This window comes from Lepisma saccharinum, chromosome 24 (assembly GCF_977018435.1).
Source record: "Lepisma saccharinum chromosome 24, izLepSacc3.1, whole genome shotgun sequence".
Classification (NCBI taxonomy): domain Eukaryota; kingdom Metazoa; phylum Arthropoda; class Insecta; order Zygentoma; family Lepismatidae; genus Lepisma; species Lepisma saccharinum.
Window position 1 is genome coordinate 19,019,660 of NC_139252.1, and position 21,101 is coordinate 19,040,760.

Below are 21,101 nucleotides of genomic sequence, written 5' to 3' on the forward strand. Positions count from 1 at the left end.
TTTATGATTTGAATAACTTCTCTCGCAAAGCTTTTGCTTCAGCGCACAGCTTATCGTGCAACGGTAAGTGTTTGGGTATAATTTATTTAAATTCATCACATATATCACTAGTGTACTTTTTATTACAAACAGATTCATTGTATCCAGGATTATTTTGAGGGGGGGCAAGCCCGATACTGTGGATATATATATATATATATATATATATATATATATATATATATATATGTATATATATATATTATTGTCATAAAGTATATGTCAATTATTAAATAATTATCTACGTAATATTATTAAACATCTAGGAAGAAATTAATATGCTGCCTTTAAAAACTTGCAAATTAATTCCTTTAACAACTGGTTCAAAATGTTAAGATATTAGAAGATAGGTGATTGATTTGCTTTATTTTACTTCGCTTTTTGTGCCTCACGCTTTGACTAATTTGCGAAGATGGGGATAAGTGATGAAGTGATGAAATTGATGAATGGACATTCACAAACATCCATGCCCAGTCCGGGATTCGAAACCGGGACCCTTGGCGTAGAAGATAGGTAAAATGTTTTTAATAAGTGTTAAATTTTATTTCATTGTTGCATTCTATTAATAATGATCAATAAAATGTCATACTTTTCTGTGTTATGTTTCAATAATATTATAAATCTTTTAATGGTCTCTCGAAAATAAATATTTCCTAATCAGAGTTACAGCTAGATTTCAGTTCCTAGAACGACAAAAGATTCTCGCACCTCCTGCACCGAATTTGCAAACACCCCCGCCTGCCTAGATATAGCTGCCTGTAACACGGCGTACAGCTTTGTGGAGATTTTAACATTGATGTATCTAAAGACACAGCAGAAAAACATACCGTATTCTCGCGTCTATAAGCAGCACTTTTTTCCCCCGAAAAGTGGACCGAAAAATGGGGTGCGGCTTATACACGCGAATGATAAGAAAAGCATGTGTGGCTTATACACACGAATGAGAAAACATTTGCGACTTATACACGCGAATGAAAGAAAGTGCAGCTACTGCTAGGATACTAAAATACGTACGTTGATTTGTTATCTTTAGCACATAACGGATTCATTAAGAGCAAATCCAACAACAATGCATCTGTAGCAGGCTTTGCAACAATATTATATCTTATCTTTAAACTTTTTTTGCAACAATATGATAATATGTTATCTTTGAACACGAATCATTCTTACTGTCGTATTGATCTGGAAACCATTCAGTAAAGTGAAGTTGTTAAAGAAGGTTGTGGGCCTGAGGTCAAGGTTGGTACTATCAAAGAGAGGATGTCTGGTAGAAGAATCAGCTACGATGCTCATTTTAAACTTCAAGCGATACGATATGCTGAAGGAAACGGCAACAGATCTGCAGCGCGATATTACGATGTGGACGAGTCTAACATTCGTCGATGGAGAAATCAGAAGGAACAACTTGCTGCAACAAATGGCAAGAGAAAGACATTTCGTGGAAAAGGAGCCAAATTTTCACAGGTAGAAGAAGAAGTTTTGGCCATTGTAAATGAGAGAAGAAGTGCTGGCTATGCTGTAACCGTAGACATGATACGTTTTCAAGCTCGTGAAGTAGCTTCAAAGTTAGACATCAGTCGTCAGGCTTTCCGAGCTAGTGCGGGATGGTGTTCACGTTTTATACGTATGAAAAGTTTATCGCTTCGTCGTAGGACAACAATTGCGCAACGTTTCCCTGCAGACTTTGATCAGAAAATTGTTAAATTTCACAAATACGTGATTCGAATGCGAAAGTCCAATGACTATCTTGTCTTAGATCGGCAACGCGGTTTGATCATACGTGCCCAGCTGAAAGGATGTATGGAAGAATAACTGGTATTGGACTGGATAGACAAAGTGTGGAATAGAAGGTCTGGTGCATTGCTGAAGCAAAAGAGTTTGCTGGTGTTGCAGACAAAATTCCAACAGTTGAAAACGGATGTAGATGTGATTCCTGGGGGTCTAACGTCTGTACTGCAGCCCCTAGACTTTGTGTAATTCGCTCGTTTAAAGCTGCGTTCCAGCGTCTGTATAATGACTGGATTAATGCAGGAAACCACGAGCTTACAGCAACAGGAAAGATCAAACGTCCGACTGTCGAGCAAGTGTGTGAATGGATTCTGGCAGCATGGGAAAGTGTAAAGTCGGAGACAATTGTGAAGGGTTTTCTGAAGTGCGGCATATCCAATGCCCTAGATGGTACCCAGGACAAAACGTTGTGGGATGATGATGCTAGTGATGAAGATGACAATACCTCTTGTGCAGAAAATATTTCAACGAGTAGCAGCAATGACAGTGAATAAGGGCTTTGAGGACTCCAACTGAATGATACGGTATTAATACAGGGTGACAATTAATGAACTATATGAAATAAAACCGTCATAATTTCTGAACGGTTCGCGTGATAACATCCGAACTGCGTGGCTGGCCACAGGGCATGATGGGAATATGCGTATGCGCACGCAACATGTTGATGTCGGCCATTTGCAAGTGAAAATGTCCTGGAGGAGTATTTTGGGGACCGCATTCTGAGGCCCAGAGGCCACTGGAAGGGGGCTATGTTAAGGACAAGGTGTACAGAAATAACCCCAAAACCATTGCCGAGCTGAAAACTGCCATTCAGGAGTTCATCGACAGCATCGATGTTTCGACACTTCAGCGGGTCATGCAGAATTTTGCTGTTCGTCTGCCCCATATCATCGCCAGAGATGGCAGACATATCGAACATATCATAACCTAAATCCGAATGTATGTAGAGCCGTTTACATGTGCAATACAGTTTGTGTACTACATGGTTTGTCACTAATTTCCGTTTTATTTCATATAGTTCATTAATTGTCACCCTGTATGTAGATCATTGCGCTAAAATAAAGGTTAAAATACTTTTAAAATACGTACTTGAAATTGGCTACCTTCGCAAAAAAAAAGTCAATCGTGCGGCTTATACACGAGAAATTTTATTTTCCTGAAATCTAAGGCCAAAAAAGGGGGTGCGGCATATACACGCGTGCGGCTAATAGACGCGAGAATACGGTAGTTTTCTGGATGTAATGAACTCTTTTGGTCTGTTTCATACAATTACAACTCCAACTAGAATCACCAACAAAACAAAAAGTACAATAGACAATATTCTTACCAATATAAACGTTAATAAATATTCAGTAGAAACTTGCATAGGTTTTTCTGACCATGATTCTCAGCTTATTAAGGTAAACGTAATAGAAGACAAGCGAAATCATAAACCACGCGCAAAATTCAGAGTTATTAGACCTACAAACAATGATGAGAACATTTCAAAATTCAGAAACGCGCTTAAATCAGAAACATGGGATTTTATAAACAATATGGCTGTAAACGTAAACGAGAAATTCGAAAAAATTCTTGATACTGTAAGATACCATTTTAATAAATGTTTTCCCATAAAAGAAGCACGAGTTCACAACAAAACCAATTGCCTATGGATAACCAAGGAAATTAAAAATCTTAGCAAATTAAAACGATCATTGCATAAACAGAGTAAATATGCAAACAGCCCTACCCTTAAATATCATTACAAGGAGTTCAACAAAAATTACAAGAAAACATTAAAACATTGCAAATAGTTATATGTTGATAAAAAGTTGAATAATTCAGAAAACAAAACTGCAGAACTATGGAAAATAGTTAATTATATAACAGGTAAAAAAACGAACACGAATAAAGATATCATATTAGAAGCAGGTAATGTAATAGAGACAGATCCGCAAAAAATAGCTAATACTTTTAATAATTATTTTGTTAATGTAGCACTTAACCTGCAACGTAACATCAGCGTAACGGACACATACAAAGAAAAGTTAAATAACGTGAAAAGATCTTTCACGCATTCTTTTTATATGACCTTTAATACAGACGAAGAAATTTCCAACATAATTCGAAATATGAAAAACAAAAAGTCAACAGGGCTAGATTCAATGCCGATTAACGTGATCAAAGAGATTCGCACGTACATTAACAAGCCTTTGACTAAATTAATTAACGAGTGTATGGGAAATGGTAGCTTTCCAGATTGTCTAAAAATATCAAAAGTAATACCCTTATATAAAAAAGGAAATAAAACAAAAATTGAAAACTACAGACCAATTTCCTTATTGTCAATTTTTTCAAAAATTTTCGAAAAATTAATTTATAATAGGATAATAAAGTATGCAGATTATAAAAAGATACTCATAAAGCACCAAAATGAGTTTGTGAAATCGAAAACAACAAAAAATGCCATTTTTGATGTAATTGATAATATTCTTTCCGCTATAAACAAAAGGTATTCTGTTGTTGGAATTTTTTGTGATTTATCAAAGGCGTTTGACTGTGTGAATCATCACATACTACTAGAGAAATTAAAATACTACGGAATCCGCGGTCTATCAAATAAATTAATGGAATCCTATTTATTGAATAGAAAACAGAGCATTGCAATAAATAGCTTATCCAATAATGGGACGCAAACAACATGTTACTCCGAATTGAAAGATGTGGTTATTGGAATCCCCCAAGGATCGATACTAGGACCCCTATTGCTTTTATTGTTCATAAATGACCTTCCAGCAAATGTTGAAACTGCCCAAGTTACTCTTTTCGCTGATGATACTACGGCTTTAGTAGATTCTGTTAACGATGTAACTTTAATTAAAAAAAACGGAAGAAGCTCTTACTGAACTACAAAGCTGGTTTTCAGCAAACAAAGTTTCTATGAACAACGAAAAAACGAATATAATAAAATTTGGTGTATCTAGAGCCAAAAACTCTTCTATTAAGCAAGATAATTTCACAGTAGGGCATGCCGTTATAACAGCTACTAACAATACAAAATTTCTTGGGATATTTATAGACGAGTGTCTAAACTGAAAGTTCACATAGATCATTTATGCAAGAGGCTAAACACCGTATGTTACCAATTAAGAACCTTAAAAAATAGTTTCAAAACAGTATGTATGCTAAATATCTATTTCTCAAACTTCGAAAGTATTTTGAGGTATGGTATCCAATTTTGGGGGAACTCGGCTCAATCGCAGAGGATTTTTAAATTTCAAAAAAGAGCATTGCGTATTTTGGCAAATGCACACATAACTGATACATGTAAACCTCTTTTCAAAAAATTCCGTATATTAACACTTCCAAGTTTGTACATACTTGAAACCCTTACTTTCATACACGAAAAAAATCGAACCATCCAAAGAACATAGACACCCACAATTACAATACCAGACAAAAAGATAACTTCCACATTCCCAAAGTGCGGCTAACTGCATACCAAACGGGACCTTTTTACTCAGGCATCCAGTTATACAATATATTACCAAAAACTTACAAAAAATTTGAAAGATCCACAATCTTTAAAAGTAAGTGAAAAAATTGTTATTGGAATACACATTATATTCAGTTCAAGAATTTCAAGAATTAAATAACTTTATAAAATAAATTTAGATTGTATACATTATATAATATGTACTTTTACAGCACTAGTTCACTTCAAGAAATCATTTGTCAATGTATGTTTTACTATTATATTATGTTATATTATAAAACAATTCTGCCAAATTGATGTATAGATACATATTATGTGCGATGTAAACATGTTGTATTTTGTAATGTACATGCACCAATGCCCCTCAGGGGTACTTTCGGTGTGAAAATTTGCTCAATAAACTCAATTGCTTGATGCTTATTGCTTACATTCGATTCTCCAAAGTATTCGAATAATACAGTATTCCAAAATTAACAATGTTTTCAATTTTCCTTTAATTGTCTTATACAAGCACCACTAAACAGCCATGATTTGATTTGATATACAATAAAGATAACCTATATTTACAAAATAATATATTTATTAGTTAAATGATACGTATTAGGAATGATTCTTATAATGAAGAACATGTCTGAATGTGAATGAAGAAGAAAAAATGACATTTCCTCATCAAGACTGCAGTTCCAAAAAAGTCAGGACAGGGATTAAAAATAGTGAACTTGTCCCCACCAAATTGGAACGTTTGGTAGCTTTTCATAAATGGTTATAAAATTAAAATTACTAAATATAGTAATTTCGTTTGTCTTGTAATTATTAAATTATTCAAGGTCGAAGTTCGCATAAATTGCCCTTTTTGAGTCCGCTTACCTATAGTAAATGTAACTCCGCCCCTATTTCGCCTAGGAAGCTCAAATAAAGCTTATTGTACAGGGAATTGAACAAGTTTTCCAGTGATATATAACAAGCCTACCTTTGGATAAAAATATAATTTTGTCACATGACCTTAACCTTTGACCTTGAATATCTCAAAACATTTCATCACCAAAAATCGTGAAAAAAATATATTTGGTCCCACACGACATACTCTAAAACATATCAAAAAATCATTCTGGGACTGCAATGGGATCAGAAGATAAAAATATGTGTAACTATGTGAATAATTTTAAAAAAAAAATTAGACTCCTCGAAAGTGTCACGCGGCATTTTTGCGGACCCCGCTAGAGGCCGGAGAAGTATCGGTCTGTATCGTTAAATCAATTCCAACCGATCACGATATCGGCTCAGGGCTCAGCCCTAGTATATAATACTCTTTTTTACTTTACTCTGTTGCAACAATGTACAGTCCGAAGCCCATGTTACGAATTTATGCTTGGCTGTATTAAAAATTCAATGTGAGATCCTTATTATTCACAACATTACAAGTTAATGCTTATGGTATGCTTTTTTATTTTATTTAAGTGCGTATTATTGTGTCACGTGTATCAAATTATAGTGTAGTAGTAGTTGTGCGTTTGTGTTTTTTCTTGTGTAGTGGTTGTTATGTGTTTGTGTGTCTTGTGCAGTAGTTGTGCTGTGTAGTGTGTTTGAGTTTGTCTTGTGTAGTAGTTGTGGTGTCTAGTGTGTTTTTGTCTTATGTAGTAGTTGTAGTGTGCTTGTATGTGTGTTTGTCTTGTGTAGTAGTTGTGCTGTCTAGTGTGGTTGGGATTGTCTTGTGTAGTAGTTGTGCTGTCTAGTGTGTTTGTGTTTATCTTGTGTAGTAGTTATGCTGTCTAATGTGTTTCTGTTTGTCTTGTGTAGTATCGGTGGTGTATATGTATGTGTCTTGTGTTGTGCTGTCTAGTATGTTTGTTTTGTCTTGCGTAGTAGTTGTGCTGTCTAATTTGTTTGTGTTTGTCTTGTGTAGTAGTTGTGGTGTGTAGTTTGTTTGAGTTTATATTGTGTAGTAGTTGTGGTGTTTTTGTGTTTATATTGTATTATAGTTGTGATGTGTTTGTGTGTGTCTTGTGTAGTAGTTGTGCTGTCTAATGTTTTTGTGTTCGTCTTGTGTAGTAATTGTGCTGTCTAATGTATTTGTGTATGTCTTGTGTAGTAGTTCCTCCATTCATATTGGGGGTTAGGCGTAGAGCTGACAACTCTGCACTGTAAAAAGCCATGTCAAGAATCAGCAATATAAGACCATGGATGTTCCGGAGGTAAAATAGTCCCCCGTTCGGATCTCCGGGTGGGGACTACTTTGGGAGGTCCCTGGACTAAGGATAAGATCTACATTAGGAATAAGGATATTAAATTAGGCACCTGGAATATTCTGAGCCTTTACCGGCCTGGGGCATTTCAATGTACAGTTAATCAGATAGTTAAGTATAAATTAGATGTAGTAGCTGTCCAAGAAGTTAGGTGGCCAGGAGAAAGGAATTGTAAAACTAAAAATTATACTTTTTTCTATGGTGGGACTGAAAATCATAATTTTGGAACAGGCTTTTTCATAAATAATAGAATTATCTCGGCTCTTAAAACAGTAGAATTTATTAATGATAGGATATCATATGCAGTTTTACAGCGTAGGTGGTGTAAAATTATTTTAATAAACATACATGCACCAACGGAAGATAAAGATGATAATACTAAAGATGATTTTTATACAGAGTTAGAACAGGTCTTTGATAAATTTTCTCAGTATGATATGAAAATTCTGTTAGGTGACTGTAATGCACAGATTGGCAAAGAAGAGACATTTAAACCCACGATTGGTAAAGAAAGTCTTCATGAATTAAGTAATGATAATGGTATAAGATTGATTACTTTTGCAACCTCAAAGAATCTAATTGTGAAAAGTACAACTTTTAAACATAAAGATATCCATAAATATACCTGGTCTTCTCCAGATGGTAAAACTCATAATCAGATAGATCATATTCTCATTGATAAGAGAAGGCATACTAGTATAATTGACGTTCGTACACATAGAGGTGCTGACTGTGCCAGTGACCATTATTTAGTAATTGCTAAATTAAGAGAAAGACTCTCAGTGATAAATCATAAGCAACAAAATCTAAAAGTTATAAAATTTGATACAGGAAAGTTTACTGATGAAATAATTAAGAAAGATTACCAAATTAAACTGTCAAATAGATTTGATATTTTGCAGGATTTAAATGATGATGAAAATATAAATGAAACAGACGTAAATAAGAATTGGGAGCACATACGTAATGCAATAGAATCAGCAGCTAAAGAAAGTATAGGATACCATAAACCGAGAAAAAGTAAGCCATGGTTTGATAATGAATGTCATAATCTAATAGAAATAAGAAATCAGGCTAGACTTAGGTGGTTAAATAACTCTGATGATACAAATCTAAACAATTATAATAGAATAAAGCGAGAAGTTAACCGCACGTTTAGAAGTAAAAAAAGAGATTACTTGAAAAGCAAAATTAACGAAATTGAAACAAACAGCAAAAATAAAAATATCAGAGATTTATATAAAGGTGTAAATGAGTTTAGAAAGGGGTGGCAACCTAAAGTAAACTTGATAAAAGATAAAGACGGTGATTTTCTAGCTGACCCAAGCGATATTCTAAATAGATGGAAGAACTACTTTAATGACCTTTTAAATGTCCATGTAGGACATAAATCAGAAGTAAATGAAGTACACACAGCAGAACCTTTAGTTCCAGAACCTAACTTGACTGAAGTTAAAGATGCTATTAAAATGCTAAAGAATAACAAAGCACCTGGCATTGATTTAATACCAGGTGAGTTAATTAAATATGGTGGAAATTCAATAATATGTCAAATTCATAAATTAATTTGTATAATATGGAATAAAGAAGAAATCCCTCAACAGTGGAAAGAATCCATAATTGTTCCTATGTTTAAAAAAGGTGATAAAATGAACTGCAATAATTACCGTGGAATTTCTCTACTCTCAACAACATATAAAATATTATCTAACATTATTTTAACAAGACTAACCCCATATGCTAATGAAATTATAGGTGATTATCAATGTGGATTTAAACGTAACAGATCAACTACAGATCAAATTTTTCACATCAGACAGACACTTGAAAGAAAGTGGGAATATAATCAAAATGTCCATCAGCTATTCATTGATTTCAAAAAAGCATATGATTCGGTCAAAAGAGAGAAATTATATAATATATTAGTAGGATTTGGAATACCTAAGAAGCTTGTTAGTATGATAAAAATATGCACCAGTGAAACAGAAAGTAAAATTCGTGTAGGTATTAATATGTCTGACAAATTTACAATTCATGATGGGTTAAAACAAGGAGATGCATTATCTCCATTGCTCTTTAATTTTGCCTTAGAATATGCTGTTAGGAAGGTAAAAGAAACTAACGAAGGACTAAAATTAAATGGTGTGACTCAGTTGTTGGCATATGCAGATGATGTAGACTTACTGGGGGATGATGTGAATACAATTAAGAATAAATCTAAAATATTTTTCAAAACTGCTAAAGAGATAGGTTTGGAAGTTAACAAAGAGAAAACTAAATATATGCTTACAGGCCGAAACCAATTGTTAGGTAATAATCAAAATCTAATTATTGATAACAACTCGTTTGAACCAGTCTCCAAATTCAAATACTTAGGAGTAATATTAACAAATGAAAATTATATTAAAGAGGAAATAAAAAGTAGGCTTAATTCAGGAAATGCATGTTACTTCTCTCTTCATAAACTTTTGTCTTCTCGTTTAATATCCAAGAAACTAAAAGTTAAAATATACAAAACAGTAATTTTGCCTGTAGTATTATATGGATGTGAAACTTGGTCCCTTACATTGAAAGAGGAACATAAATTGAGAGTATTTGAAAATAAGATCCTTAGGAAAATCTTTGGACCTAAAAGGGATGAGGAGACAGGTGAGTGGAGAAGGTTACATAATTTAGAACTACACAATTTGTATTCATGTCCAGATATTATTAGCATAATTAAATCAAGAAGACTTAGGTGGGCAGGCCATGTGGCACGAATGGGAGAAGAAAGAGGAGTTCACAGGATTCTTGTTGGGAAACCTGATGGTAAGAGACCTGTAGGAAGGCCAAGACGAAGATGGAGGGACAACGTTGAGATAGACCTAAAGGAAATCGGTAGGGATGGAAAAGGGTATATAGATCTTGCTCAAGATAGGGACAGATACAAGGCCTGTGTTGCTGCAGCCATGAACCTTCGGGTTTAAGAAGGCTAGAGAGTTAGTTAGTTAGTTAGTTAAATATAGTAGACCTCTGGAGTCCGCCACTCTCCAGAAACAACTCATTTATTTATGGAAGAAGAAACTAGAAAATCTTGCAAAATCTGAAAAAAATGTCCATGTCATGTGTGTAGCTTTTTATAGGTTTGCATTAAAATATTTCATGGCTTGATGGGGCTATGCCCCCCTTGCCCGCCCTTGGGTACGGGCCTGATTCATTGTATTCTGAAATCACAATTTCTGACTCGTATTCAATATGAGAGGAATTTTGTGTGTATTGTAGATAGCTCTTCGTTTGTTTCCCGATATTTGAGGTTACTTGAGTGTGTCCATGAACGTTTGTATTTACAATATAAACTATGAATTTCAACAACCCATGTGCCTTAATGTAGTTCTACCTACTCGCACCAGGTGAAATTTGATTTCAATTGAGACATCAAGATGGCAGAGTGGTCGAATTCCTCGCCCGAGTAAAGCCAACTTACAATTGTTATATGGCACACCTACTGTCAGCTGACAATCGCTTATCTTTACATTGAAAAATGCTGTACTGGTTAATAAGACTGTAGGTGAACATCAATGGTAGTCATCTAAACGAAAAAGTTGATCAGATATTGAAAAACCGCCCCTAAAAAAATCACAAACTTAAAGTTACGTGGTAACATGAATTTTAATCGTATATTGAAAACCGGCCCTAAATAATAAAATCAAAACACCAACCCAAACTCTCGATTATCTCATAAGTCTTTTTAAAATGTGTAGGTACCAGGCCGGTACCCAGAAGGTGGGCCATGGGAGCCATATCTCCCTTTAAGATATAAAATATTTTAACGTGAACCTATATAAACCTATGAAAATAACATCGACATTGACCATTTTTCAGATTTTGCAAGAATTTCGATTATTCCTTGCATAAATGACTGAGTTTTTTTGTGGAGAGAAGCAGGCTAAAGAAGTCTGCTGTCTGCAAGATTTGCTAATTTTAGTTTTATAACTAATGATGGAAGTCGAGTATACCAGACGTCCCGATTTTTGCGGAGCAGTCTCTTCTCTTTAATCACTGTCTCGGCTTTTCTAGATCTGCAGTCTCGTGATGCGAAAATGTCCGCGTTCTTAAAGTTCACTAACATTCAGACACGTTATTCATCATAAGAATCATTGCTAATACATATAATTTAATTTATAAATTGCTATATTAATTATAAACATATTATTATTATTATTACTATTATTGGCACTTATTGGGAGCTGGTATAAGAAAATGAAAGGGAATCTGAAAACATTGTTAATTTTCACAACACTGTATTATTCGAATATTTCTGTGAACTGAATATAAACAATAAGCACCAAGTTGCACACTGTGTGAGTTGTTTTTTTCCCGTTCCTTTGAACCATAATATTGCAATTGCACAATTGTATGTTTAGTTCTAGTTGAAGTACTACCATAGCATTGTTGGTCATATCTAATACTCCAGCAGCATATTGCTGATTTGAGAATGATTAGTGATGGTGCGCTATGACATCAGTCTCCGGGTTCGAATCCCGAAATGGGCATGGCTGTTCTTTGTGAGTGTCCCTTCATCTATTTCATTGTTGCGGTTATCGAAAGCGGCGAAAATAACCAAATTTATTAATCGAACAGCATTTTGGATATTAGTTCTCTTTGTTCCACATTTTCGGATTTGGCCTCTCCCTCAAAAAAATCCTGGGTACAGGCCTCGTAGACACCTTAAGTTATTTTCAGTGTGTCTCAAGGTCGACTTGTCCGCTTAGTGGCGGCTGGCGTACCGGAAAGTTATAAAGCATCTGCCGGCATTTAGACCCTGACCTTAGCACTGGAGACAACTGCTTCATTATTCAGATAGCTGGTGCCCAGTTTGCACGTGTTTGTGAAGTGGTAAAGTGCTAACAAGTGTTTTAGATTGTTGTGTTAGTTTACGTATTACTGGTGCTTTTCTGCAGTCGAATAATTTCACGCTATAAGTACAATTTAAAACAACGAATTCTTATGTACGACTCTTACGTCATTACGAATTCTTGAAGGGAAGTTAGAAGACGTTTTTCATCAGAATTTCCAGATGTTCGCGTTCCATACAGAGAGAGTGTTCGGATACTTGTGAACAAATTTAGGTAAACCGGGTCTGTTCTTGGCAAGAAGCGAAGGGTAAATCGTCGTATGCTTACTGAGGAGAAACTAGACGACGTTGGAGCACGATTGGAAGATGCTCTTCAAAAATTCCTCCGGCTCCTTGCACAAGAAACAGACATTTGCATGACGTCTGCAACACGTCTGCGTGGCTTTTAAACCTGAAGCCATACATTAAAAGAATTGAAAGAAAATATCAGGAAAGAAATTGAAGCAATTTACAAATAGGAACTCATACGTGTTAGTGAAAATTTCCTAAAAGGATGCCGTAAATGTGTGGATGCGGTAGGACAACATTTCCAACACTTCTTGCATCAAGGTGCAAGGTGAATTGTAACTGTCAATGTAATTGTAGGAGTCTATTTCATTACATACCTAACGGTTCGAGTTACGCGGATGTTTCATCCAGTTTGCCGGCAGACGCGCTTTCTTTGTCCAGCGTGCTCCGTGGACAAGTTGAACGTGAGACTCATTGTATTATTCTTTTGACAACCAATTGCCAATGACAAATAAGATATGAGCTATGTACATACCTGGTGGCCTCGAGTGTATGCAATTCGTTTTGCCTGGTAGAACGTTACTCGCTCGTGGTGCCATGCCGAGCGAAGAACTCTCATTTCCGTACTCTATCTAGCGTCGTTCCTGCGAATTATTTAATGCCCGATCAAAAACCTTGATTAAACCTTGACTACAGCACTCTAGAGTAGTGTACACTTCCATTCATGTTTTATTTAGTATATTATTATGATTAATAATGTTGACATGAAATTTGGGTGTAAAAACAAGGATTGTATAAGGACCTAAGCTTATTTTCCCCCCTAATGCCGGTCTCTGTAAGCATCTGACTACTGAGACCTATGGAAGGACAGAATGCAGATGATAGGGCAATGTTGAAATAGACCTGGGTGGAATTAATTAACCCTCTAGTTTAGGATTGTCAGAGCTTTATATCAGAAATAAAATTCTTAAAATATCATGGCATAATAAAGTCCAATTAAGAATTGAAGAAAACAATCCTTCAAGACTTATTGCCAATCCTGTAACAAAGGAACTCTAAGGTCAAATAATCCGGGGAACCGATTAACAATAAATGTGTGAAAACAAAATAAATGATTTAATATGGAAAACTGAAGAAGTAAAATAACACCACCCTGCATTTTTCTAAAAAAGTCGGATGATTTGAAATCAATAGGTGATTCTGGAAGTATTTTGAATGCTGATCACGGAAATGACATCCATTTTTTCCCCATCACGTCAGGATTTTTCACAATCAAAATTCTCATATTCGCCATTACACTGCATCCTTTCCTAACGCATCAAACGCATCAAATTAATTTATGCAAGGGAAATTTAGTTTGTTTCCAAATCAATAAGTGAATCCGAAAGTGCTGATCATGCACATGTCATCCATTTTTCCCCATCACGTCAGGATTCTTCCAAATTTCACAATCAAAATTCTCAAATTCGCAATTCCATTACGCCCATTACAGAATGCAATAAAATAAATTTAAACAAAGGAAATTTCGGATGTTTACAAACCAATAGGTGATTCTAGAAGTATTTTGAATGCTGATCATGCACATGACATATATTTCTTCCCATCACGTCAGGATTTTCCACTAGATCATAATTTTTCTCCATTTCATTAAGTTCAATTAACACACTACATTATAACATCGAGTTTTGGACATTTTGTGACGGAAATTTTTATGAGGGATTTCGAAAATGAAATTTACGTTATCAAAGTTTACAATTTTCATATCAATGTTTCTTGTGAAGATGGAAGTTGGATTAAATGCTTATTATTTTATGTGCATTTTTAGTTAAAAATTTGGAGGATTTGTATTGTAGAAAGCCAATATTTTACCATCATCTAAACAGAGCCATCCATTGAGAAAATCATGGAACTACACATTTTATTGATAAGGCAGTTAATATATTGCTATTTTCTGAAAAAAAAAAAAAAAACTACACGTGAGGGTAAAAATGGATTTCATTTTTGCAATCTGTGAGTCATCCAAACCCATGCAGGCTCGTGTAATCTACTCAGTTCATTTGCAAAAAATCTGTTTTGCAGATCGAGGAATAATTAGCTTAATACAGGAAAATGTACAAGTAAGGTTCCTGACCCCCGCCCTCATTTCCCAATTTCTTGATATTTATTTTCAGGACATCACTCCAGGTATGTTTTCATTAAGACTTTGTAATGTATCTTGTAGTTTAGGATTAACGTGGGATAACGTTTAAAATCTTACATCAACTATGGATTGCGTATTCGGTATCGGTGAAATTGGTGAAAGATTTTTCAAGCTGGAAGAATTGAAATATTTTAACTGAAGTGAAATACATTTGGTGAGATTGATGTGCCATAGGGATACAATATTCAGAGGTTTTATTAGTTTCTGTAGAATATTAGAAATGAGTTTGGAAGAAAGTTTTGAGAAACCAATTTGGGCCTTTGAAAGTAGAAGGAAGCGTGCACCATCTGCTTATGAAAACTATGTTTTGCATATATATGTGCTCATAAGTTGCCGCTGTCAGAAATCATTTTGCGTGGGAAACATTACATAGACATGTAGTTAGAGGAAGGAAAGTTTAAAAAAGAAAAACCTATTCAAGGAGCTTTTTAAACTTGTAGGTGACTACCAACAATTGACAATAGGTTCAATTGTGTTTGGTAAATCATGTACGTTAGTGTAACAATCTGAACGTCCCCAGTAGTATCAAATAGGCGAGAATCGGATACATCCAATGTTGAAAACCTATTGTAGAAGTATTTCCTCCTTCACCTAGTTTTAAACACATGGGTTTTTACTGACGCTGTTATGGTGTATCCTTGTGATTTTGTGATTAAAGGGGGTTTGGGGAAGAATTAAAAAGAACCATAACTCATTGAACTTGCTTTTAACATGTGGTGTTTCAAGGTGTCTTAGCTACATCATATATGAACCAGCAAACTACCCTGATCTCAACCCATATAAACATGCTCATGTGACTTTAACATCTTTATCAAAAGGACAGCATTGCAAAGGCAAATGCAGTGTGTAAGGCTGTGTTGATTATAATCTTGTATTATACTCACAGACCAAAGGCTTTTATCTTAAATAACAACAAATACCATACCATATCATATTATATGCTTTGGGAGACGTCTAGCTACAAGGAACCGCCTGATCACTGCTCGAGGAGTGCCAAATCCACCGCAGGGATTTCACAGCAATGATGTTTTGAGGACAATACTAAACCTTTGCAAGTAGTGTATCTGTTTGAAGATTATTGTCGATATCAGATACTCTGTGTCAGTCTATAAACAGAGAGCTACAAAGCCCAAGGCCCAATAGAAGTCCAAACTCAGAATTAATGGATGTATGTATTTATCTTCAAAGACAGACAATTAACTTCACAAAATTTAATATTTATTTCCAGAGACATGAATTACCATTAACACTTTATGGTTTGTCAAATAATACGTCACCTTTGAGAAATAGACTATCCACCAATGATATTCGCGAAACTAACCTTTTAATGTAGGCATTAGTGATTATAACTACGTGAGGGTTACACGTCAGTATTTACCTAGTTTATTGTAAAGGAGAACATCCACGAAAGATGTGACTGTATCAGTTAACTGATTTAACAGAAAGGGATTATAATAAAAAAAAGATATGTGGAAACTAAATAACTATTTCTGCAGACTTAAGCTTTGGACGGGATACTTCGACGATGCTCTCTCTCTCTCTCTCTCTCTCTCTCTCTCTCTCTATCTATCTTTTGTAACTGACAATCGCCAATTGGTGAGAGATGCGTGGCTGGCCAGTCATGGACTTTCACAGACGTCACGAGTTATGACTTCAGCTCAAACAATGCTGATCAATATTTTTATTTGGCATGTTACTTTAAGAATCAACTGTTATTAAATTTTGTACCTATGTACGTGCAACGCATGTAAATATTCTTCGTGCTTATGGTTTGATATATGCGTCACAGGCATTAATGTGAAGAAAAACTAAATTATGCTATATTACTCTTAAAGAAACAACGACCAAGTCGCAGTAGTCTTTACGTAGTTAATTATACAGTCAAATTCTATACATATCTCTCTCTCTCTCTTTCTCTCTCTCTCTCTCTGACACACACACACACACATATACACATCTTTCATCTTTGATATACACCATTCTATGTGGACGATATAGTAGATTAAGAAAGTCATTGGACTGTATATCAGATTCGGATGCAACTTACTTACTACTTCGGCACGATTTAGACTCTGGGTTAGGTTTAGGATTTCTTGAATTTATACGAGTAAACCATACTTATCTTGTACCTATCAGTCTGTTCTTTTTCTTCTTCTTCTTAGAATAAACACGAGTAGTCTGATTTACGATAGGTTTTGTATTGGATGTGTATACATAAGGATATGAAATACATAAAAGAAGGAAGAAACTACGCTAATATCCTGAACATAATAATAATAATAACCCAAGGCTCGACAGCCCTCGAAAGGACCTGGGCCTATCTCCCGACTGCCAGTCTCCCTCCCACGATCCTACTTGGGGCGTGGAGATCTTCAACCGGTAATGGGGGTGACGTGTGGTTAGCACGTCGAACCCTAAGCCGTTGTAGGAGATTTCCGAGACCGGGTTACGCTACTCACTCGTAGCTCTCCAAATTCCTAAGATGGTGGGTTGCCACCGGCCCTATACACAGGCCGAGAACCCAATGACTGGACACAGGCGGACTCGTACCTATGCCGTCCCGCAGTTGGTACGTAAAGCACAACGTCTTGGTCCGCACGGCCAAGGAAATATCCTGAACAATCATAGCCAATTAAATGTCTATGTAATGATTCAAACCACCAACCGTCAGACTTGGCACTAATTGAAGACTAAAATTGGTAAACGCTGTAAGTGCCACAATAATTCAAACACCGTTTTCCACGTCAAACTGTGAAATGTGCCATGCTTTATAATGTAGTAAACGTGAAATGTGGCTGGTAGCCCTCTAAGTAGTTCAAAGGGTGTGTAAAGAGGTCACTAGTGTGCACGTTCTTACGGGCTGATGTGCGGAACATAAATGTGTGGCAGCAAGGCATGATTAGAAGAACAACTTATGACAGGGTTGTTAAAGGTTCATGAATTGTAAATAAATTCAATTCCGGTTCTGGAGAGAAAAGCAGCAAGCGTAAATGGGTTCTGGACCGTAAATAACCTTTTTATCTGTAAAGTATTTCAAATCGGTCCAGGAACCCTTTTTCCACATGAATTTAAATACGGTCCAGGAACCTTATTTCTGGATCAATTTAAAAACGGTCCAGGAACCTTTCTTCCTGATCAATTTAAATACGATCCAGGAAACGTTTTCAATGAAACAAAACGCAATTTGGACCGAATATAAATTGTGCGAAAAAATATTCCGGTCCTGCAGGGGAACACAATAAAACCCTTTAGAATTTGTAGGTTCCTGTACCATTAACAACCACTGTTTATGGTTCATTTATATCCTGGGAAGCATTTTAAAATCGAAGTTCAGCCGGTATAATAGTATTCCGAGCAGTTGGAAACACTGTCAGCTGGAAGGGGTTTGCGGGTGAGGCATAGGTAGCAGACGGCGAGGGAGAGCGCTGGAAGCTGTTCTTTCCATGCTAAGGATCGATGCTTCCCGAGATATATATTGAATGGGGAGTCCCCCCACTAATGGCTACAAGGGACATTGGACTAAACATCCACTCTCTGGAAAACAGAACGGAACATTCCCTTCCTTCGTTTTTCCTTTAACCGATTCTCTTTTAAAGCTGGATTGTTGGGGGAATCCACCTCTTTTTCTGGGACTCTCCTTTCAAAATCTGGAACGGAAACTGGGCACGGGACACGGTTCACTTGCTTTTTGTTCAGCAGCCTTTTGTCTGCTTCTCCAGGCCCACATTTGTTTTCGGCTTACGGACAATCTGATACATCTCGGAAGATCAGCTTCAATTCTACAATGCTTGAGACATTGATGCCGGAATGGTGCTGAGGGAATGTTGCCTAGGACTGCAATTTGAAGCGTTCGGCAATTTCAGACAACTGATTCAAACATGTGTGCTATGAGAATGGTTATCATCTCTTCGTTCCGAATCTGATATTAATTTTTAAAAAGGGGGGACCCCTGGAAAAAGCCCACCTCCACCAGCAATACTTTCAGGGGTATGAGCTTATTGTCCTGGTACCTTAAAAATAAACAAGGACGTCAGTTCCGCGAAATGCGGTTATTTTGTTTTTCAATTCAGATAGATAGAGGTTTTATCGTACTATAACCCTCCTGTCAGCGTTACCGGTGTTATAAGGCATGTCATCCAAGAAACCATTGGTGATGAACTTATGGAAATAGGGAAATAATTAGGTCTGCGATAACAATTGTTGGGGTTTCTTGGGACGCAAGTGGGTTCAGGTATCCTCACCAGATTGAAGTCATTATAGGGTTTAAGAAGGCTAGAGAGTAAGTTAGTTAGTCCTATATTCAGGAATTCTTGTTTTCCTATGTGGGATTCTGTGTCTTAAAAAGTAAGACACACATACATTTCTTTTTTTAAGCAATTATTGTGTATGTTAGGTGTTAGTGACAAGTATTATTATTAAAGCAATAGACAAGCAACTTCATGTGCTATACTCTATTTCAGGCTTTGCTCTTTCCGTGGGAAATAGCAGCAAAGTTGAGAAAATGTTTCATTTACAGGTTATCTTGATCCTGCTCTTACTGGATGCGTTATTCTTGTAATCCTTTATTGTATATGTACAATGTACTCTATCATGAATGAAGAGTATGGTTAATTAATAATAATTGCAATACGTGTGTATATGCATGGTTTCAAACTACCACAGTAAAAATTCCTTCAATTTTCACTCAATGTTTCTTCATATGTCATTTTTTCTCTTTTTCAGGATATAAATGTCTCAAGTGAGGACAGGCTACTTGAAGCCCAACAGCACAACAAAATACGGCGTCCCGTGGAGTGACCTATCACCGAACGGAAGCTAGGTTGCAATAATATTTAAAATGTGAATTTTTGGACAGATGAGCATCATAATGATGTCCACAGCAGGCTTATAAGTCCAGGCCAGCGCTACAGCAGGGCCAGTGAAACATTATTATAACAAAGAAACATACTTTTTATCCAGAAGGTCTTTTCAACTTCCTTCATGTCACATTGTTTGCTTTTAATGTTTGAACCACTTGCAAGTCTAAAATGAAACATATTGTACAGAACATATTGAAAAATAACACATCATTGTTCAGTCTTGTATACAGCGTGTCCACAAAAACACTCCTTGATTTTATTTGGTTATAAAATGAAAACTTTTTGCAATATGTTTGTAAGTATGGTGTCAGAAGGTGTAGTAACTCAAAATATTTTAGTTTATTCTCTACAGGTTGTGAAATTGACCCATTTTTTCATTAGAGGGCAGTAAATTCAAGATGGCGCTTTCAAAACAGCAACGAAGTTGGTGTGTGTTACAATTTCACACAACAAAGAGTGTCGTGTCTGTTCAACGTTCGTTCAGGCGTAAATTTGGTGTGGAACCACCTTCGAACAAGTCCATTTTGAAGTGGTACAAGGATTTCGTCGAAGAAGGGTGCATTTGTGACAAGCGGAAAGGGCACTCTGGCCGACCGACAGTCCCACAACAAGTTGTTGAGAGTGTGAGGAAAACCTTTGTTCGGAGCCCCAAAAAGTCAGTGCGCAGAGCGAGTATTGAACTACAAATCCCAAAAAGTACGATTAACAAGGTGTTACGAAAACGCTTGCACTTTCGGCCATATAAACTGCAACTGGTGCAGAAGTTAAGACCTGAAGACCGTCCAAAGCGACAGCAGTTCTGTTCGGATCTCCAGCAGTTAATAGAAAATGATGACAATCTTCTGTCGAAGATCATTTTCAGTGATGAAGCAACCTTCCACCTGCATGGTAAGGTAAATAGACACAATGTGCGGATATGGGGATTGGAGAATCCCCACGCCACGCTGGAGATACAACGTGATTCTCCTAAGTGTAATGTGTTTTGTGCCATATCTGAACAGAGAGTTTATGGTCCTTTTTTCTTTGAAGGAGAAACTGTGTCCGGCGACAGTTACTTGGATGTGTTACAAAACTGGTTGATGCCTCAACTTACTGAGGTAGGTCACTACCTTTTCCAACAAGATGGGGCACCACCGCACTGGCATCGTAACGTCCGTAACTTTCTAGATGAGGTCCTGCCAAACAGATGGATAGGTCGTGCTGGACGCCATGATCAGGTGTTTCTTCCCTGGCCTCCTAGGTCACCGGACCTTAGTGTTTGCGATATTTTCTTGTGGGGGTATATCAAAGACATAGTGTTCGTACCTCCCCTACCTGCATCTATTGAAATTCTGCAGGACAGAATCACAGAAGCTGTAAACACAATCACGCCCGA